At 37.3% G+C, this 23,542-nt stretch overlaps 1 protein-coding gene across 10 annotated transcripts in view; it reads right to left on the bottom strand.

The window, feature by feature from the left end:
* Positions 1 to 23,542, bottom strand: part of FKBP5 (FKBP prolyl isomerase 5) — a 98,822-nt gene that overhangs the window by 61,086 nt on the left and 14,194 nt on the right. For 2 of the 10 annotated variants that reach the window (XM_060021939.1, XM_060021943.1), the window contains exon 4: positions 1,174 to 1,283. The exons of 6 other annotated variants lie outside the window; for them this stretch is intronic. The gene's annotated coding sequence lies outside the window, so the exon portion shown is untranslated. Of the gene's footprint in view, positions 1 to 1,169; positions 1,284 to 15,153; positions 15,185 to 23,542 lie in introns of all 10 variants that reach the window. 2 more of the 10 variants (XM_060021944.1, XM_060021942.1) reach the window with 2 other exon arrangements.

The following is a 23,542-nucleotide window of genomic DNA, read 5'->3' as shown; positions in this document are numbered from 1 at the left end:
GGAGTCCATGTGAAAAGAGGTAGCATGAATTAAATTAATTAAAACACAAAGATAAAAACAACACTAAAACTTTGTTGAACTTTCAAAGGCAGATAAATCTGGACGAAGAAAGAAATAAACTGAACATTCCAAGTACTTCCCCTTAATTCCAGTTATACCATTTGGGGTATAGATTTTTGTAAGCAAACAAAACAAAGAAAGAAAAACTTCTTCCTTGATCTAATGTTACATGAAAAAAAGGCTGTAAGAACAGATAATTCCTAAAAACCTGTAAGACACACTAAGAAAATTTCACTTTTTTCATAAGAGAGCCTTTTCTTCGTTCCCCTACCCTAGGTTTATTCTGGATTTAAAATCACTCTGTAGCTATGGATATTAATCTATGATAAAGCTCACTGTCCTGAACTGTCCAAAGGGGAAAATTGCTGCCCAGAGCCTCAGAGAGGGAACACACAGTTCGTTCTGTTATGGACATGCCAGATAAGCATGCACTCTCCAAAGTGCTGGTCAGCAAACACCTGAGACATCACAGAAAAATGAGACTAAGCTTAAAATTTCATCAACAGTGTACTGAAAACTTCAGTTAACATAACTAAATTGTCATATTCCCCCAAATGAGAAATCATTTTAAAGGTTTATCCACTAATTAACCATGTATATTACCTACTGTTGTAGTTGTTCTCTTTGTTAAAATATAGATATCTTGTATCACAGATTATCCTACTGTCTAACAGAAGAGTTTTCAGAAAGAAGACAAGAAAGCATATAGGAACTGGCTACTTTGTTAGAAACACAGAAAATTACAAAATTACAGCAGCACTCTTTCTAAGTACCATAGATGTCTGGGCCATAAAGGCTTTCAGTCTCCTAAAACTAAAACACAAAAGAAAGAGAGAAAACACAAGGAAAGGCTTGTAACTGAATGCAGTATAAGTGCATCCTAATTTTGAAAATATTCATGTAAGGACTAACTGGGAAGCCCTCATTTACTTTCAACCCCAGGCCTCTATCAAACATTCAAGTCCAGTAACACAGGAGTGTCAGGAGTAGTTATCTATTTGTAGGCAAGACACACACAAAAGAGAGATATACATGCATGCAGAGGAAACGAGATCAAATATAAAGACAGACTATATGTCTATATGAAACTGCACACTGTATTTATTCACCTACTTTCCCCCAGTTAATTTGCTTCCTCCATACCGGGGTGCGGAATGGGGAGACGATGAACAATGCTCTTATATATGCTCATACATTTACGTTTTCTCCTTTAAAAAAGAAACCTGCAAGAAGATATACAAAGAGCCAATAAGCATGTGAAAAGATGTTCAACATCCTTATTCAAAAGGGAAATGCAAGTCAAAATCACAATGAGATACCACTTCACACTCATGAGGATGGCTATTATCAAAAAAGGAAAAATGACAAGTGTTGGTGAAGATGTAGAGAAATCAGAATCCTCATGCACTGCTGGCAGTAATGTAAAATGGTGCAGCCTCTGTGAAAAGGTTTGGTGGTTCCTCAAAGTATTAAACACAGAATCACCATATGATCCAGCTATTCCACTCCTAGGTATGTACCCCAAAGAAGCAAAAACAGAGACTCAAACAGATACAGTAGCAGTAGTCACAAAAGCCAAAAGGTGGAAAAACTCCAAGTGTCCATAAACAAAATATGGTATGTGTGCAATATGTATTATGTTATTATTGAAACGAATATTATTCCATAAAAAGGAATGAAATTCTGATACATGCTAAACATGGATGAACTGGAAAACATTATGTTAAGTGAAATAAGCAAGACACAAAAGGACAAATATTGTATGATTCTACTTATATGAGGTACTTAGAATAGGCAAATTTATAGAGACAGGGACTTCCCTGGTGGCGCAGTGGATAAGACTCCACACTCCCAATGCAGGGGGCCCGGGTTCGATCCCTGGTCAGGGAACTAGATCTCACATGCATGCCACCACTAAGAGTTTGCATGCCACAACTAAGGAGCCCACCTGCCGCACCTAACACCCTGCACAACCAGTCAACCAACCAAATAAATAAATAAATATTTAAAAAAAAATTATAGACACAGAAAGTAGAATAGAGATTACCAGGGGCTGAGGGGAGCAGAGAATAGAGTGGTCGTTTAATGGATATAGAGTGTCTTTTGGGGAAGATGAAAAAGTTCTGGAGAAGAGTGGTGATAACTGCACAACAATGTGAATGTACTTAACGCCACTGCACTGTACATTTAACCATGGTTCTCTCTTTAGCTCTCCTACCTTCCCCTTAATTGAGGATACCTTCTGTATTTCCAATGCAATCCCAAAGTGCTGAGTCGAGCCTCCAGAAGTGATTATTGTATCAGTTCTTCAGGGACCAAAGACTCTGGGATGTCCAATCATGAAGACTGGAGAGGAAAGAGAATCCTAAATGGAGCTACCCCTTGATTGCTACAAAGTATTTCCTCCTTTATTATCTCTCTCAGATACATACAATGCTTTGGTAAACTCACTTTCCTTCTCAGTAATTAGTGAAGAAAAGCAAAGTTAATAGACCAAATTTACCATTACTCCTGCCACTAACCCTGTTTACTTGGATGAATTACTGTTCTTAAATAAGTAGGAGGCAAAGAGTTATATTAGCATTAAAACAAAACAAAAAAAGGTCTAGAAAATATTAAACCATCCAAATGCCAAGGGCCGAAAGACTAAGGGATCAACTTCCCCCACGATGGCAATGGAGTGACAGAAAAATCTGCAAAGCTCTGAGCTTGAAAACAAGAAAAGGTGTATCACTGAACTAGAACACAGATGAGATCAGCCAGGAGAGAACAAAGAAGAGCAAATTGCCTTCTGAACACCGACTGTAAGAACAGCTCTTCCAAAGGGAGCCTGGTCAGCATCACAAAGAGCAGAGAAATTAAGTAGAGCCCCACCTGGGGGACAGAGCAGACACTGTGTTCAGATCAGTTAGGCCAGGTAGGTTTCCCTCCCTCCCGAATGCACAAGGTGGCTCCCATTTTTTTCTATGAACATGTAAGAATTTTCTTTACTCTTGGGGTTCGGATGTATCACCAGAATATACGTGTCATTAATCTTCTTTCCTTCATTCCTGCAGGGGCCTTAATTAACATCCTGGTCCTTAAATGCTGAAGACAAGTCTTTGAGGATCTCAGGAAAGTTCCTACTAATATTTCTTTTCCTTCACTGTCTGTCCTCTGCTTCTAGAAGTCTTATTAGACAGACTTTGGGCATCTTGGTTCTATCCTTCAGGTCTCCTAAACATGTTTCTGGGATAAATATTAGAATTACCTGAGGGAGACGCAAGAGGGAGGGGATATAGGGATATACGTATGCATATAGCTGATTCACTTTGTTATACAGCAGAAACTAACACAACATTGTAAAGCAATTATACTCTAATAAAGATGTTTAAAAAACAAAACAATAAAGTACAGCAAAGAACCAAGGGGAAAAAAAAAAAGAATTACCTGAGAAGCTTTAAAAAGCCACTGATGCCTGGACCCACTCCCAGAGAGTCTGGATTTAACTGGTCTGTGGTCAGGACATCAGTGTTTTTAAAAAGCATCTCAGATGATTCTAATATACACACAGGGTCCAGAAACCACCTCAATTCCATCTTTGCCTTTTTGCTCTATATTCTAAGAGATCTCCTTTGATGGAATTTCTAGATCACCATTTGGTTGTCAGCTATGCCCACTGTGTCATTTAATTTGTTCAAAGGATTTTTAAAAATATTTATTTCTATATACTCTCTTATTATCTGATTGCTCATTTTTTCTTAGCATGTCTTTACTTTATGGATGCAATTACCTTTCAAATATTTCTGAAGATTCTACTTACAATAAAATGGGACATCTCCTATGAATAAGTGTTTGGCTAAAAAGTTTTTAAGGAAAATAAAATGCTGATTTTACGTATCCCCTAGCATCTCCCAAAGGCACTGGGCAGTGGTAAAGGTTGAGAAGTTAAGAAATGGAAAGGAGAGAAAGGTAGCATACTGTGAATGTAAAGTATAAGGGGAATGTATAAGATGCAAAATGTGAGAATTTTGAGACTTTTACTAGGCTTACAAAGGGAAACAGTAAAATGCTTTGGTGGAAAGGGGAGTGGAGAGCAAAGGTTTAAGAACAAGAAAGAACTTGACAAGTTTAAATACACAGGGAAAGAGTCACAGGGAAACAAAAAAAGTAATGATTCAAGAGTAGGAAGAACAAAGGCATAGATTTGTTCATCAATTAAACATTTATAGATTGCTTATTTTTTTGAATTTTATTTTACTTTTTTATACAGCAGGTTCTTATTAGTTATCCGTTTTATACATATTAGTGTATACATGTCAATCCCAATCTCCCAATTCATCCCACCGCCACCGCCCCCCCGCCACTTAAGTTACAGCTAAATTAATATGGCTAAATAAAAGTATTCTAAAGCTCTTCCTCAAGAGGAATGTTTAAATAAAAATTATCAAATTCATACTATAAAAATATTATGCTGTCTTTGAAAAGGATGAGGTATATCTAAAGAGAATCACTGAGCTAAGAGTCTAAACACCAAAAACATCAAAACAACTAAACTGAGAAAGGATTTTGTAGATGCCCATCCACTAAAAAAGAATACCATTGTAATAAATGAAATGTATTGTTACAATGCATAGTGCCCAGTGATGATTTGGTTCTCCCGGCTGTAAACAAAACCAACATCACTTGAGGATGTTCCAAAGGGATAATACATGTGGTACAGACAATGTGGTATATCATAATTGCTTGCAGGAACCAACCACGTTTCCCAGTTATTTATAGATTTTGGTGTGTAGAATCATTTTTTAGAGCACTGGCTTACAATTATGCAAATATTACGTATTACATGCCAAAATGTCTTTTTCATCACTGTTCTTCCTTAGAGTTAAGACAACTAAACTTTGGAAATATTAATACGGAACAGGCAAGATCTTATCTATTCCAGATAAGCAAGCTTCTAATAATGACATGAAAGTTGGAACAACATCCAACATGGACTATTAAGCGAATGGCAAGCTGCAGAACAATTTGTAGTATGATCCTATTTTTAGGAAGAAAATGGTGTATATTTACTTATATATACAAGAAAAATATATTTAACCACAGTTAAAACAATGTTACCTCTGGAGAATGAGATTTAGGAGTTTCAGAAGGGATTTTCACTTATAAAATTTTTTATCATTTAAATAGTTTAACACTAAGTATATATTACTTCCATGATTTTTTTAAAAAACTTAGGACAAAAAGACGAAAACACTTCACAGCTGCACTCATCAGGACTTATTCTTTCTGTTCAATTTAACTCAAACATTTTGGAGTGCCTCCTATGCAGAGGAAGCAAAATCTGGTTGAGCAGAGTTCATGCTTGTGAGACATCCAGAAGGCAGTCAGAGACAAGGCCTGCGCTCAGGAGAGAACTCTGGGGGACAGTACACGTTGGGGCGTGACCAGATTCTACATGGAATTAAGATAAAAGTACACTTCCAGGGCTTCCCTGGTGGCGCAGTGGTTGAGAGTCCGCCTGCCGATGCAGGGGACACGGGTTCGTGCCCCGGTCTGGGAAGGTCCCACATGCCACGGAGCAGCTGGGCCCGTGGGCCATGGCCGCTGAGCCTGCGTGTCCGGAGACTGCGTGTCCGGAGCCTGTGCTCCTGCGGAGGAGAGGCCACAACAGTGAGAGGCCCGCGTACCGCAAAAAAACAAAAAAAAAAACAACAAAGAAACAAACAACAAAAAAAGTACACTTCCAGTTACTGCTAAGAAAGTACAACCGTGGTTCTCAAACTTTTAACGTCCCAGCCCCACTTCTGATTACTAGGTCTTGTGGCAGTACAGATGAAATAATTTCCATCTCCCTGGAACTTACATTCTGGGAAGGGTAAACACAGTAGGAGTGAGCCTCCATTCATGTTTTAATAGAAAAATTAAATTTCTACCTGTGCTACAGTGGTAGATTATTAACTTGAGTTGATTCATTAGGGTCAAACAGTTTGATTCCAAGTCTGCTGGTGATTTCTAAGAACAGGCCAGCAAGGTAACATATGGCAAAGGTCTGTAAACATGGTATAGGCAGAGAATGTGTCCTATTCTTTTTTTTTTTTAAAGAAGATGTTGCGGGTAGGAGTTTACTAATTAATTTATTTATTTTTGCCGTGTTGGGTCTTCATTTCTGTGCAAGGGCTTTCTCTAGTTGTGGCAAGCATGGGCCACTCTTCATCGCGGTGCGCGGGCCTCTCACTGTCGTGGCCTCTCGTTGCGGAGCACAGGCTCCAGATGTGCAGGCTCAGTAGTTGTGGCTCACGGGCCCAGTTGCTCCGCGGCATGTGGGATCCTCCCAGACCAGGGCTCGAACCCATGTCCCCTGCATCGGCAGGCAGATTCTCAACCACTGCACCACCAGGGAAGCCCATGTCCTATTCATTTTTTTTTTTTTTTTTTTTGCGGTACATGGGCCTCTCACTGTTGTGGCCTCTCCCGTTGCGGAGCACAGGCTCCGGACGCGCAGGCTCAGTGGCCATGGCTCACGGGCCTAGCTGCTCCGCGGCACGTGGGATCTTCCTGGACCGCAGCACGAACCCGCGTCCCCTGCATCGGCAGGCAGACTCTCAACCACTGCGCCACCAGGGAAGCCCCGCTATTCATTTTTGAACCCCCAACACCTAGTGTAAATGGATGGCATATAAGAGGCAGTTGATAAACGCAAATGAATTGTGATTTTCAAAAGCAACTGATATAAAGACAGTAAAATAGCAGACACTACAAGGAATTAGCACTGAAATATCATTACCAGTTGACTGTATTTCTTCTCTAATCTACTCTGAAAAATCTAATCTGGAGAATTACACCGTACCTAAGTGCTCAACTATGAAAGTAAAAATAATATTCTGTTCTAATCAGGGGTGGTAATCAAGAAAACCCTAGCATAATTAATACATCCCTGAAGTGCACTGTAAGTGTATGTCTATGCATACATACACATAACAGGTTTATCTTATTAATTATATCAGTTTGACTTAAACATGGGCAGTCAAAAACAGAGCACCACACCTAGCTGTCAATCTCTGAGTATACACTAAATAGCAACTGGAGGAAGAGATGGCTCAGAGAGCTGGACTGCAGAAGGAAGAAACCTAAGATAAAATTTTTGTATAGTACTGCATTCCTCTTATAGTTTCATTAAAGCACTATAACATAAATTAAGCAGGTTTAAAACATGGCTTCACTCTGTTTCCCAAGGTCCATTATATGTCCAAGAGTAAAACTGCACAAGAATAAACTGCATTTTGTGTCTGTGATCAAATCCTTAAATACAGAAGGAAAAAACCCTTGGCCACCTTAAATCCCTCCACAAAAGTATGGAAGGAGGACAGGGACTGAGGAGAGAGAAGGGAAAGAGTGCTGCTCTCAAGTTTGACGACCAGAGCCTCTGCCTGGGCACTGGGTTTTGAGAATAAGGGGATGTTCCATAATAGGAGAGACTCCTGTTTGGGGAGAAGTCTGGGGGGAAACTGAATCTATAAGGCTCTAACACATCCTAGGCAGGAAGAAATAAGGAAAATTTATTTTTGATGTGACCCTGCCATCTCCCAAACCCCTCCATTCTGAGTTGGTACCTCCTCTGCAGATCTAGTTATTGAACAGTGAAGTTTGTTAATGACTTATTCCTTCTCCTCAGGGTCAGGGTTAGGGTTAGGACCTTCCAAAGTGACAAATTAATCTCATAAATTAATCCTGTCAACTAGATAAAGATTTGTCTACCTGCCTAAGTAAACACCCTTTTTGGAATGACTCATATATTCCATATTTCCAGAACAAATTTCTAATTAAAGGGTATATATGAGAGAGGATTGAACCATGCCTAAATTTAAACTCAAATCCACTGGTAACTAGCTCTGGAATCTTTGGCCCTCACTCAGTTTCTCCATCTGTAAATTTCAGGGGGGTTAAGGTTTATTCCAACTCTAATATTTAGAATTACTTTTTAATGAATAAGTACATATTTTACCTTATAGGACAATGAAGTTTGATATGTGGAAGGGAAAACAATTCCCAAGGAATGGAAAAAGTTATTCTGGTATCACAGAGTTCACTTTCTATTGCAACCCTGTGGCAAAACATTATTCTGAGGTTTATTCCCTTAGATATTTTCTACAGCTGCCACAACAACTGTCACCAACATAATGGCTTAAACAATATGCACTTATTATGTTACAGCTCTGGAGGGCAAAAGTCAGAAATGGGTCTCACTGGGCTAAAATCAAGGTGTTAGCAGGGCTGCATTCCTTCTGGAGGCTCTAGGAGAGAATTTCCTTTTTTCCAGACTCTAGAGGCTATCCACGTTCCTAGGCTCATGGCCCCCCTTCCTCCATTTTCAAAGCCAGCAATATTGTATCTCTCTCATCATTCTCCTATTAGTCACATCTCCCTCTGGCCACAGCTGGGAAAGTTTCCCTGCTTTCTTAAATTTCTTAAGAATCCATGTGATTATGTTGGGCTCATCTGGATAATCCAGGATAATTTCCCCACCTCAAAGTCTTTAACCTTGATCATATCTGCAAAGTCCCTTCTACTCTGTAAGGTAACATGTTAACAAATTTCAGGGATTAGGATGTGGGCGTCTTTGAGGGGGCCATTATTCAATACTATCTACCATAGATACCTAGTCATCCAAACAATATCATAAGAATTTCTCCCAAGCCTAGAATTCTGTTGACTTCCTCCATTTTATACTTAGGGCTCTTTCAACATTCTTTCCCCTCTCTCCCTTTATTTATCATCCAGTTGGATTACAGTGTTCTAATATGACAATACAATTAAATCTAACATTTGATCATTATTATTCTAAAAAATTCTTCAGAATTTCAGAAAGCCCAAATTGGAACATTTATTCAGTTTCTCGATTTTGTAATAAGTTAGAATTATAAGTAAACTTGATATATACAATGCAGGTTTTCCCACCTCATCAAACTTAATCACTGACAAATTATTTTTAAAATTATTCTGAGTCCCTTATGTGCTTCTGAAATTTAAACAGCTTGCTATAAATGTTGAAGAACACACAAGTACATTTTTTAAACAGATTTGGTGACAATAAACTTCCTATATTTAAAGTATACAAGTTTTAAGTTTGTATGTTTTGACATATGTATATATTATCCATAAAGCCATCACTACAATCAAGATAATGAATATATTTGTCACCCACAAAAGTTTCCTTGTGTCTCTTTAAAATTCATTCCTCTCTGGCTCACGTCAGAGCAATCTCTGATTTGCTTTCTGAAGAGTCTGTATTTTATAGAATTTCATATAAATGGAATAATGTCTTTTTTCCCTGACTTCTTTCTCCTACTGTAATAGAGAATAAAATACATTGTTGCATGTATCAATAGTCCATTCCTTTTTATTGCTGAGTAGTATTCCATTGTAGAGACAGTGCTAAATGTTTGCCTGTTGATGCACATTTGGGTGATTTGCCTGTTAACGCACATTTGGATTGTTTTCCGTTTTTGTCTATTACAAATAAAGCTGCTATGAATATTTGGGTACAAATCTTCATGTAGTCATATGCATTCATTTCTCTTAGATAAATGCCTAGGAGTGGAATGGCTAAATCACAGAGTAGGTGTACATTTTAGGTCTTTAAGAAAGTAGCAAACTGTTTTCCAAAGTGGATGTACCATATTGTGTTCCCACCAGAAGTGTGTAAGAGTTTCAGTTGTTCCACATCCTCACTAACACTTGGTACTATAAGCCTTTTTAACTGAAGACATTCTAACATGTATGTAGTGGTATCTGTGATTTTAATCGGCATTTTCCTAATGACTAGCGGTGTTCATCATCTTTTCATGGGCTGATTTGCCACCCATGTATCTTTGGTGAGCTGTTCCAATCTTTTGTCTATTTTTGACTGAGTTTTCTTATTATTAAGTTTTGAGAGCTCCTTATATAATGTGAATACAAGCTTTTAATCAGATAATGTGATTTGCGAATATTTTCTCCCAGTCTGTGACTTGTCCTTTTATTCTCTTAAAGGTGGCTTTCAAAGAGATGTTCTTAATTGATACAGTCCAATTTATCTTTTTTCCTTTATAAATCATGCTTTTGGTGTTGTACCTTAAAAATCTTTACCAAACCCAAAGGTAAACATATTTTCTTCTAAAAATTTTATTGATTTGGGCTTTACATTTAGGTCTATGATCAATTTTGAATTAACTTTTATATATGATATACGGTATGGATTTAGTTTTTTGTATATGAATCTCAAATTGTTCCTCACCATTTGTTGAAAAGACTAAAATTTTTTCCATTTAATTGACTTGGCACCATACTCAAAAATTAATTGATATTTTCCATTCTATGGGTCTATTTGCTTATCTTTTTTTTAATTTATTTTTTTGCGGTACACGGACCTCTCACTGTTGTGGCCTCTCCCGTTGTGGAGCACAGGCTCCGGACACACAGGCTCAGCAGCCATGGCTCACAGGCCCAGCCGCTCCACGGCACGTGGGATCTTCCCAGAACGGGGCATGAACCCATGTCCCCTGCATCAGCAGGCGGGCTCTCAACTACTGCGCCACCAGGGAAGCCCCCAACCTTTTATTTTTAATCTATTTGTATCTTACTACGTATCAGAGGTTTCTTGTAGGCAACATGCAGTTGAGTCTTGCTTTTTTATCAAATCTATTAAGCTCTGCCGTTTAACTGGATTGTTTAGATGGTTTATAGCTAATATAAGTATTGATATAGTTTGGTGTAAACCTAATGTTTTGCTATTTGTTTTCTATTTGTCATCTGTTCTTTGTTCCATTTTTCCTTTTTTTTTTAAGATTTCTAGATTTATAGTTTTTATCAAATTTGGAAATTTTTGACCATTATTTCTTCAAAAAAATTTTCTGCACCCCCTCCTCTCCTTGAGACTACAATTATGCATATATTAGGCTACCTAAAGTTGTCTCACAGCTCACTGATGCTCTATTCATTTTTTCCTAGTCTTATTTCCTTTCTGAGTGTTATTCTGGATAGTTTGTATTGCTATGGCTTCAAGTTTACTAATCTTTTCTCTTGCACTAATTTGTTGTAAAGCCCATGTAGTTTATTTTTCATCTTGCACATTGTAGTTTTCATCTCTAGATGTTCAATTTACGTCTCAAATGTATTTTATATCTGCATTTAACATTCTCAATCTTCCCTCTACTTTCTTGAATATATGGCATATAGCCAAAACTGTTTTAATGTTTTTGTCCACTCATTCTATCACTTGTGTCATTTCTGGGTCGGTTTCTATTTTTTAATTTTCCTCCTCATGGATTGCTTCATTACAAGTCTGATGCTTTTGACTGGAGGCCAAATGTAAATTTTACCTTGGTGAGAGCTAGATATTTTTTTCCTCCAGTTTTACTGAGATATAATTGACATATAGCACTGTATAAGTTGAAGGTATACAGCATAATGGTTTGACTTACATATATCATGAAATAATTATCACAATAAGTTTAGTGAACACCCATCATCTCATATAGATACAAAATTAAAGAAATAGAAAATTCCTTGTGATGAGAACTCTCAGGATTTACTCTCTTAACAAGTTTCCTATATGAAATACAGTAGTGTTAAATATATTCATCATATTGTACATTACATCCCTAGTACTCATTTATCCTATAACTGGGAGTTTATACCTTTTGACTGCCTGCATCCAATTCCCCTCCTCCTGCCCCTGCCTCTGGTAACCACAAAGCTGGTCTCTTTTTCTATGAGTTTGTTTTTGAAGTACAATTGACCTAAAACACTATGTTAGTTCCTGTTACACAACACAGTGATTCGGTATTTCTATATGTTTCAAAATGATCGTCACAATAAGTCTAATGATCACCACAATAAGTCTAGTTACAATAGGTCACCATACAAAGATATTACAGTTATTGACTATATTCCCCACACTGTACATTTCATACCCTTGACTCATTTTTTTCTGCAACCAGAAGTCTGTACCTCTTAATTTCTCTCACCTATTTCTTTCTTCCCCCTATTCCCCTCCTCTCTGGCAACTCCCCATTTGTTCTCTGTATCTATAACACTGTCTCTGTTTTGTTATGTTTGTTCATTTGTTTTGTTTTCAGATTCCACATGTAAGTGAAATCATGTAGTATTTATCTCTCTCTGATTTATTTCCCATAGAATACCCTCTACATCCATGTTGTCCAAATGGTATAAAGATCACATCTTCTTTAACCTTTCATCTACTGATGGGTAACTAGGTTGCTTCCATATCTTGGCTATTGTAAATAATGCTGCAATGAACATATGGGTACACGTAACTTTTCTAATTAGTATTTTGTTTTCTTTGGAAAAATACACAGGAGTGGAATTGTTGGATCATATAGTAGTTCTATTTTTAATTTTCTGAAGAATCTCCATACTGTTTTCCATAGTGGCTGTACCAATCTATATTCCCACCAACAGTGCACAAGGGTTCCCTTTTCTCCACATCCTCACCAACACTTGTTATTTGACAATACAGTGCTAGATATTTTTGCATAACTATACACATTGAGCTTTGTTCTGGGATGCAGTTAAATTACTTGGAAACAGTTTGATCCTTTTGAGGCCTATTTTTAAGCTTTGTTAGAAAGGATCACAGCAGTCTATAGTTTAGGTCTACATTTGCACCACTGCTGGGGCGATACCCTCAGAGTACTCTATCCAATGTTCTGTGACTTATGAGGTTTTTTCCTATGGCTGGTGGGAACACAAACTATTTTTAACCCTGAAAAAGAATCAGGGATTATCCCCTCTACTCCTTTTGGGTGGTTCCTGGCTTCAGGTAGCTTCCATACAACATAAGTACTAATCGTTACTCATATGAAGACTTAAGGGAGACTCTCTGCAGACCTTTGGAGTTTCCTCCTTGTGCAGCTCTCTCTTCTCCAAACTACAGTCTCCTTGGCCTCCAGCTCTGTCTCCTCAACTAGGGAGACTGATGGGCTCCATCTGGGATTCCCCTCCTTATGCTGCAGCCTAGAAACTCTCTCCAGGCAGTAAGCTAGGATAATTGTAGGGTTCATCTGTTTGTTTCTGCTTTCTTGGGAATCATTGTCCTGTGCTGCCAGTTGGTCAGTATTTGAAACTTCATATAGTATTTCTGGGGTTTTTGTTTGTTTGTTTGTTAGTTATGTGATTACAGCCAAGAGAGTAAATCCAATCTCTGTTATTCCACCTTGGCCAGAAGCACAAGCCCACAAGTATATTTTTAAGCCAGAAAAAGGGAGACACAGTAAAAAGACACAAGTACTATGAATGGAATTTCAAGCGGCAAGAAAATATCTTATAAAATAAACATTATTTAGAACTAATTTTGACAGTCTGAAATTTGAAGGATATAGTTTTTCCACAACAATACAAAAGTCAAAGCCTGTAACTGACAGTAAACATCTCTCTCCTAAAATGGCAGGTACTTGATCTTAAGACAGCAATCAAAACTATGATTTTGTGCATATTTCTGGAAATTTGGATAATTGTGGTATCTCATTTTTTCTTTAATCTATGTAAGAAAATGATAAGTTTAAGCCTTATAAGAATAAAAACATTATGATTTTACATTTCTAAATGCCATCAATAAATATACCACAATTTTAAAAAATCTGAGTTAAAAACTGTTTTCCCCTTCCTTTGATTAATTCAACTAAAAAAATACATTGTTAATCATCTTAATACTTCAAAGTCACAATGCTACAAAAAAGTTGGCTTGTGGTTGACACTGGTATTAACAGTCTTTAGCAGGTCTATAAAACTTGCTTTTGTTTTGGAACAAACCTCAAATGGACACCTATTATATGCAAAAAAATAATAATAAACTGAGATTTTAATACTGCTTCAACTGGAAAGAAAGCCCCCAAACTTTAGAACATGCAAACTCTGTAGCGGTACTTACAAACAACATAGGAAGAGCAGGCTGTCACCAAGTTACAGGGCTTGTTTCTCTGTGTGTCTATTTAAACTTTTAACTAGCCTAGCACTACCTGCAGATCTCTGCCCTCAGCATATGATTTCATAAGAAAACAACATATACAGATGCAAAGAAATTGACAGAACACAACAAGGGCAGAGAAGGCCATAAAGAGCTCTACTTGGATGACTCCCCCCCGCCCAATTCGCCTTCCATCAAAGTGACTTCTGTGGCTCAGACTGCATTATCTGGCTCCTTGCCCCCATGCTACTCAATCACAATTCTTTCCATTTCTCAATGGCAATTATACAGACTAGCCAGATTCCAAAAATTTCACCTAAATGTTCTGAGGAGTCTTAGTTAGCGTGTGAGGGAGGGCTTTTAATGGAGAGTGAGAAGGCGAAAAAGAAACTGAAGGAAACTGGCGACAGAAAGGAGCATTCGTGGAGCTGAGTGTTAAATCTGAGACTGGCTCATTCTAACCATAACGTTATGCCCCAGCTCTTCACTTTCATACATTCTTCCTGGAAAGTTAGGTAACTCTGGTTTTTAGCTACAGAGCTAAGAGTTGTCTCTTGAGTTAAAAAAAAAAGTATTCTATTGGCCAAAACTTAAACTTTTAAAATTATAAATATAATATAGTTATATATTACAGAAAGTTTGAGAAATAAAGAAAGGAGAAAAGAATTCACCATAATCCCAACATTACAATTCAGGAGGCCTTTTTTAAAAACAGACTTTATTTTTAAGAGCAGTTATAGGTTCACAGCAAACAGAATAAAATAGCCAAAACAACCTTGAAAAGAACAAAGTTGGGAGGACTCACGTCATGGTTCTAAAACTTACTACAAAGTGACAGTAATCAAGGCAGTGTGGTACTAGGATGAGGACAGACACATAGATCAATGGAATAGAATTGAGAGCTGATAAATAAACTCTTACACTTATGGACAATTGATATTTGAAAAAGGTGCCAAGACAATTCAATGGGAGAAAGAACAGACTTTTCAACAAATGGTGCTGGATCTCCATATGCAAAGGATTACAAAGTTGGACACCCTACCTCACACAATATACAAAAAGGAACTCAAAATGGACCAAAGACCTCAGTGTAAGAGCGAAAACTATCAAACTCTTAGAAGAAAACACAGGGGTAAATCTTCACTGACCTTGGATTAGGCAATGTCTTCTTATGTGAAACTGAAAGCAATAAAAAAAAAATTTGATAAATTAGACTTCATGAAAATTAAAAACTTTTGTGCTACAAAGGACACCATCAAGAAAGTGAAAATACAACACAATAGGATGGGAGAAAAATTTTGCAAATCATGTATCTGATAATGAGACTGTATCTAGAATATACTAAGAACTCTTTTAACTCAATAACAGAAAATAACTCAGTTAAAAAAGGGGCAAAGGATTCAAACAGACATTTCTCCAAATAAGATTTACAAATGGCCAATAAGCACATGAAAAGATGCTCAACATCATTAGTCATCAGGGAAATACAAATCAAAACCACAATGCAGTACTACTCCATATCCACTAGGATGCCTATTAGCAAAGAGATAATAACAAGTATTGACAAAGATGTGGAGAAGGTGAAACCCTCATGCATTGCTAGTGGAAAGGTAAAATGATGCAGCTGCTTTGGAAAACAGTCTGGCAGTTCCTCTAAAAGTTAAAGTTATCATTTGATCAACAATTCCAAGAAAAATGGAAACATGTCCACACAAAAACTTGTACATGAATGTTTGTAACAGCATTATTCATAATAGCTAAGGAGTAGAAACAACCCAAATGTTCATTAGTTAATGATGGATAAACAAAATGTGGTATATCCATACAGTGGAATATTATTCAGCAATAAAAAGCAATGAAGTACTGATAACATGCTACAACATGGATGAACCAAGAAATATTGAATGAAAGCTAAATGAAAGCCAGACACAAAATGCCATATTTTGTACAATTCCATTTATATGAAATGTCCAGAATAGGCAAATCTATAGAGACAGAAAATAGACTGGTAATCTTCTAGGGTAACGGGGAAATAGGGAGTGACTGATAATGGGTATGAGATTTCTTTGGGGGTGATAAAGTGTTCTGAAGTACAATAATGGTAATAGTTGTATAACTCTGTGAATATACTGGAAACCACTGACTTGTACACTTTAAAAGGGGTGATATTATGCTATGTGAATTTTATTTCAATAAATCTATTCTATTATCCATATTTATTTATGGATAGATAGATTTATTTCAATAAATATATTCTAGTATCCATATCTATTATTCTATTGAATGGATGGACCATAATTAATGATATACATTGCTTCCAACTTATCTATTCTACATAACACTGCTGTGAACAGTTTTGTGCCTAGGCTTTTACCATATCATATAATTAAGGGTATGAATTCTGTTAGTAGGAATCTTGACTTGACAACATAGCAGTTGTATGATCTCGGGCAAGTCAGTTAATTTCTTTGTGCCTCAATTTCCCCATATATGACATGAGGTTAACAGTATTCACACCTCTTGGAATTCTGAGAATTAAATTAAGTAACGCATGTAAAGGGCTCTGCATGGTGCCTGTCACATAGTAAACTATCAACATTAGTGGTAGAGGTAGCTAATAATTGTTATTCTAGTTTGTGCTATTTTCTGAAGATGACTTCCAGAAGTGATATCACCACCTCAAAAACCATGGACATTTATATGCCTGAATACATTCTGCCAAACTACATTTCAAAAGGGGTGCACTAGTTTTTGGCACTAGTAGTGAATATATGAGAGAACCAGAGTAATCATGCCATCATCAACATTATGTTATAATAAATTTGTTTTGTTAATTTAACAGGCATCTCACTTTAACTGTTCATTTTTGCTGCTTTTGGTCCTTAGCAGCTTGAAACCCAAGTTTTCTAATTATCATATGAATCCTGCATACCTGGAGCATCTACTGAATGTGAAATCTGTACAAGACCCTATACTGGGGGCTACAATGGAAACTGAAAATGAGTAAGGCCAAGGATTTTGTGTGAGGTAAGGGAAAGAAACATTTTTATTCAAAGTAACTATGATTAAGTATAACCGAGCTATGACATATTTATGAGGGTAGGGAAAAGACAGCAGTTTATAAAGGTTTATAAAGTAGAGAAAAGACGGCAGTGTTTGAGCTCGTTCTTGAAGGGTGTGGCAAGAGTAAAATGAAGGCTGGTAAAAGAACACAGCACATTCCAAGACTATGCAGCTTGAGTACAAAGTGGCTAGGGGAGGGAATGGTGACAGAACAAGGTACAGGGTGCTCTGGGAACACAAAGAGGACCCTCTAAAACAGAGCCAATGACCATGGGAGCTGAGGAGGACAGTTTCTCCCAGGGCAAACAGCATGCAGAAAAACACAAAGACACAAATCATCGTGACCCATGCAGGGAACTGCACGTAATCCAATTTAGCTGAAGTGAAGTGTACATGTGGGAAGGAGGCCGATGATGCTAAATAAATAGGCAGAGGCCTGACTGTGAAGGACCCTGTGTGCCAGAATAAGGCATTTGAACTTTATTCCAAAGGAAGTAGAGAACTGAAGCATTTTAAAGAAAAGAAGTGACAATCAAACTGACTTCAAAAAAATTTTTCTCTGGCAATCCTCCAAGAGCTTCCCATCTCACACAGAATAAAATCCAGTCCTTCTTATGCTTAAAACCCTACATGCCGGTCAGTGGCTATCTCTGAAATTATTTCCTATTGCTACTCCTCTCACTCACTCTGCTTTTGTGACACTGGCCTTCTTGCTGCACCCTTCAATATACCCCTACTCAGGGCTTCTGCACTTGCTGTCCCCTCTGCCTGGAACTCTTGCCCCAAACAGCTGCACAGTTTGCTCCCTCACTTCCGTCAGGTCTCTGTTCAAACACTTTCTTATCAGAAAGGCCCTCCCTATTACCCAATATAAAAGAGCAAGAAACAATGGCAATCAATCCTACCATTTTTTTCCCTCCACTTACCACCTGGCACATGTATTTATCTGTAAGTTTCCCATCTCTCTTTACTAGAATATAAGTTCCAGGATGGACCCTCTCAATTACCCTGATATAGGAACTGTTATTAGCATTTCCAGATGGTGAAATTCAGGTGCATAATATTGCTACTGCACAGTGGAACAAGACAGAATGACTCCTGAGACTGCACTCGAACCATTTCACACACTGACTCAAGTGAAGTTGCAGGTTCCTGGCTTTGATTCTAGATTATTTCCAGTGACTAGGCTCCATCCAGACAAGCACCAAGATAGTGTACTCTAAATTCACGCTATGTTCTTCTAAAAAGATATGCATTCTTATCATTTGTTATTAAGTCAAGTTTCAATCGCCAGGAAACTTTTTTTTTTTTTTTTTTTTTTTTGTGGTACGCGGGCCTCTCACTGTTGTGGCCTCTCCCACTGCGGAGCACAGGCTCTGGACGCGCAGGCTCAGCGGCCATGGCTCACGGGCCCAGCCACTCCAGAGCATGTGGGACCTTCCCGGACCAGGGCACGAACCCGTGTCCCCTACATCGGCAGGCAGACTCTCAACCACTGCGTCACCAGGGAAGCCCGCCAGGAAACATTTTTAAAATGAGCAGTTAAAATGCACGAGGTATCTGGACTTTTATCTATTCAACTATAAGCTGTACTTTTTCTTGCTTTAGGCCCACAGATATTAAAACAAGATGAAAAGATTTTATGAAACCAGAAGGAACATAGCACATGACACCAAAACTACTTTTCCAAGAGCTTTTTTCAAGTATAATAGTCAACTTCAGGAATAAAACTAACTCCATCTTTAAAATATTCACACCAAAATTTTCTGAGGTATTACACAAAGAACATGGTGGCTACCTCGAAAACATCCAGTAAATACAGTATCATATGTAGAGAAAAAGAATGAAGGTGAGATCTCAGTAACATTGCTCCTGATTCTTTTCCTACTCCTCAGATTACCTACTTCTTCTTTCTTTGATTATTCTTTCATCCCATCTCCTATTATTGCAAGTATCTCTTTTCAAAATGCAGTTTTCAATCAACAGCTTTTCCCCTGTCAACCACTTCATACCAGAACTCATCCACTCTTAATTTCAAATATGGCCTCTATTAAGATAACCTCCAGATCTAGTTATAATTTCTCCCTCTTCCCTTCTCCTGTTTTTAATCTCTCCCAAATTGCCTGGGTATAGATACTCAATACTTCAGGACCCTTTTATATCCCTATTTTTTAAAGAAAATCCACTTTTTCAAAATTGGCTCCTTCTCCATTTACTTTATCATCTGTATTGTCTGGCTGTTCTCCTACAACTTTAATTTTTCTCCATTTAATCAACAGGACCTGCCAACTGTTCATTGTGTTTCCTACTATCTTACTTTCCAATTCCATAGCTATCACCACATTCTGGGTTTCTTCCTTTCCTTCCTGAGTCACCACAGCCCTCCAGCTGACCTGCCTACCTCCAGCCTACTCCCTTCTATTCATTCTGTACATACTGCCAGTAAACCTCTCTCACACGGTACACACCCCAGTTCAAGGACTTAAAAGAGTTCCCCAGCATAATAAAACTAAACTTCTCAAATCAGCACTCAGGTCCTTCCACCCCTCCAGACTGTCACTCATGAACGTTTAGCTTAAACATACTAAGGAGACAAAACCCTAGAAAACCAACAACTTGATCTTCCACATCTGGATCAGTGCAATGCACACTACAGGTCTGTAGAGTACAGTCCACCATCTTTCACTTGACTTCAACTACTTATGTCAGGCAGTGGGAATATATGACTTAATCCATCATCTTCTGACAACTCAAATTACCGTGAGGATTCATCTTCAAAAGCTGAACCCTTCTAATCCACAAAATGGAAGTATGTAGTTATCAAAAAATAACACCTCATATCCTTAAATGAGAGTGCAAAGTAGTATACTATCTTTAAGGGTGAATTTTCCAACATCTATAAAAAGTGTAAGTGCAAATATCCTTTAGCCCAGCAATAGCACTTCCGGGAAATTACCTATAGATATTCTCACAGAAGAAAACAAATTATATGTGGAAGGAATATTAAACACTGTTGTAATGGTTAAAAAAAAAAGGGGGGGGAAACAACTGAAATTTCCTTAATTGACTATTATTATATATCTCCACAATGGAATATTATGCAGCAATTAAAAATAAAGAAGCAGGACTTCCCTGGTGGCACAGTGGTTAAGAATACACCTACCAATGCAGGGGACACGGGTTTCAGCCCTGGTCCGGGAAGATCCCACGTGCCGCGGAGCAACTAAGCCCATGTGCCACAACTACTGGGCCTGCGCTCTGGAGCCTGTGAGCCACAACTACTGAAGCCTGCGCACCTAGAGCTCATGCTCCGTAACAAGAGAAGCCACTGCAATGAGAAGCCCACGCACCGCAACAAAGAGTAACCCCCACTCACCGCAACTAGAGAAAGCACGCACGCAGCAACAAAGACCCAATGCAGCCAAAAATAATAAATAAAAATTTTAAAAATAAAAAAATAAAGAAGCAGTTATATATGAATTGATAGGGAAAGATGTTTAAGAATGGCATGAAGAGGGGAAAAAGCAAGTTATACGACAGTGTAAATTACTATTCTATTTGTATGAAAAAATGCATATACATTTGTAAATGCAAGAAAATATCTAGAAAAAATATACCAACCATTAATAGTAGCAAATTCTGGAGAATGGGATTCAGGGGAAGAAACAAGGGATTTTTACTTTTTGTACTGTGTGTGTGTGCATGTACATACACACATATGTATCTTTTAAAACAATCGATTTATTCAACTTTCATTTTTAAAAAAGAGCAGAGCACAGCAAAGACTCTTAACTTTGGATGAATATAATTGATCTTGATTATCCACAGTGCAGGAAATATGAGCTACTCAAAGTGCTTAATGAGAAACCCATCCATTCATTCAGCAACTATTTATGGAACACTTACTATATGCCAGGCATTGTGCCTGATGATACTGCCATAACCGTGAACAAGACAGACCTAGTCTTTGCTCCATTTTTCCTGTTTCTCCTGTAAGAACCACTCTGACTTCCAGGTCTGTGTTCTCATTATGCCTATTATGCCTACGGTTTCCCATAAAATAGAAACAAATTAATAGAATAATTACATCAAATAAAAACAAAGGCTTTAAATGTTATTAACTCCTATTTCCTTCATAATTCATTTAAAAAGTTAACAGAAACACAATTTGTGAAAGAACAATTGAACAAGCACCATTTCAAATAAACAAAATTTAGAAAGTAATTTAGATGTTAAATAAAATTTAAGGGAAATTAGCTAAGAAAATTCAAAAGAAAAAACATTATAGGAAATTTTTATTTTCTTCATTGATTTATATTTATTTACTAAATTCTTTTACAATAACCATGTACTATACAATAAGAAGGAAGTAAAAGTTGTTCTTGAAAAGAACCCTCTGTTGCAACAACCGATCAGCTACTGCCTGAAGTCCAAGCCCCTAACCCATTATACCAGGCCGTTTATGGTCTGGCCTTGTCGAGACTCCTTGTTTTGTCAGCCCAGAGCCCATTCCACCCTCTGCTGCAAACACCATTCTGGGACTTTCCACTGGGGAATCACTGCTCCTCACCTCCTGGGGTGGGCCCAATCCCCAGTCTTTGCCAGTCAGAGCTTCTTATCCCCTTGGCCACCCCAACAGTTCAGAGGTGAACACATGACCCTAACAGATCCAAATCCAAATCAATCCTGAAAAGAGGCTAATTTTAATGAGGCTATTCAAATGATTATTAAGTGCTGACATATAATACAGCTAAATTTCCTAAAAGAACTTTGTAATAAATAGAATTCTCATTTAATGTGGTCCCTGAATATTTTGTGTGACTATAACTTCAAATCACAAAACTGGCAGTGAAAACAGTCATAACTGATCGCTTTTGTTGAAACAGAACAGCAACAAAAATACAATATTAGAAAATTCCCATTTCTAAAAGGCTATTAAAACTTGATGCTGTCTCAAAGAATGTTGAAACCGTATAAATCACATCCTGTTAAAATAGCTAAGTACAGAAACAGTAAGAAAATACAGGTTACGCAGCATATATGTTAATCACTTATCCTCTGACAGAAATCTTTTAAACAACTTCAAAAATAAAGCTCCTACAGGTAGTATTTCATGAGGCACCTAAAATGCCACAATCCTAAAACAAACAAACAAAACCCCAAACCCAAGCATTTGAAATATATTTAACTTTTAAAATAATTTTTATCGGGACTTCCCTGGTGGTCCAGTGGGTAGGACTCCATGCTCGCAATGCAGGGGGGCCCAGGTTCGATCCCTGGTCGGAGAACTAGATCCCACGTGCCACGACTAAGACCCGGAGCAGCCAAAATAAATAAATAAATAAATAAATTTTTTAAATCGCCTTTATTAAAAAAAAATAATAATTTTTATCAGTTAACCATTTTCCTTTCAACACTAAGAAAACTATAGAGTATATTAATAAATTACAGGGGAACAAACTTCAATGCAATATGAGAAAATAAAACTTAACCATTAGAATTTCCTAAGAGTGAAATGGACTGTCTTGTAAAACAGGGACCTCTCCTTCCCTGGAACTAAAACTAAAACCAAAGCTCTGTAATTCTCTGAAAATAAGATATCCTTGAAGAATTCAACTGCTGTGCCAGCTGTTTTATTTCTTGAGAGTATAGCTGAACACATATTATAATCCATTGCATTTTTTCTAGCATTGCACAATTTTCCTGGCACACAATGTGCATACTGTATTTATTATCATATTTAAGCATCTGACAGCATTGTTATAAGAATCCATAATATTATTCTCTAACCAAATGCACACATAAATTTTTCAGTCTTCAAACAGCCATGGATTTCAATAGTTAAGTATCATATATATTTTTTCCACAAAGTCTAAATACAATACATTTCCTGAACTTTTAGCTTTCAGTTTCCTGTTCGTCAATGGTTACAATTCTAGAGGCAATACATAAACACACCCTAGCCATGGTATTTCCACTCCTGACAACAGTGGATGTGAACTTAATATGACCAAATATAACTACAGTGCATATAAATGGTATATCACAGCTAACACAGCAATAGCAGGAATTAAGCTATAAAATGGAAATATAAATTATATTCCTTATTAAGAATTCACATAACCTCCTTTTATAACTTAGAACTCAGAAAAAGTTTCTCTCCCATGAAAAACTGATAAGCTTTCTTTATCAGACAATAACTGTGAAACCCATCCTGTTTCCTTTTTTCTCCTGCTTGCCAGGAAGCTCAGAGCTAAATTTAATGTTCAAATACAGAAAATATTTTGCCTCAGATTATTACTGTAAAGATTTCTTTCCACTCCCTCATCCTGCTCATTATTTCTCAAGTGATTTATGCTTAATTTCTGACTTTGTTTTTAATGTTTCTTGCCTTTTTAGTTTTAATTACAATCTATCAAATCTTTTCAATGAATAGAGAGTATAAAGAAACAATTTAAAAGATATCTTTACATC

This window comes from Delphinus delphis, chromosome 10 (assembly GCF_949987515.2).
Source record: "Delphinus delphis chromosome 10, mDelDel1.2, whole genome shotgun sequence".
NCBI classification, from domain to species: Eukaryota; Metazoa; Chordata; class Mammalia; order Artiodactyla; family Delphinidae; genus Delphinus; species Delphinus delphis.
The sequence above is the reverse complement of the archived record's forward strand: the minus strand, read 5'-3'. Positions and strand labels throughout refer to the sequence as shown.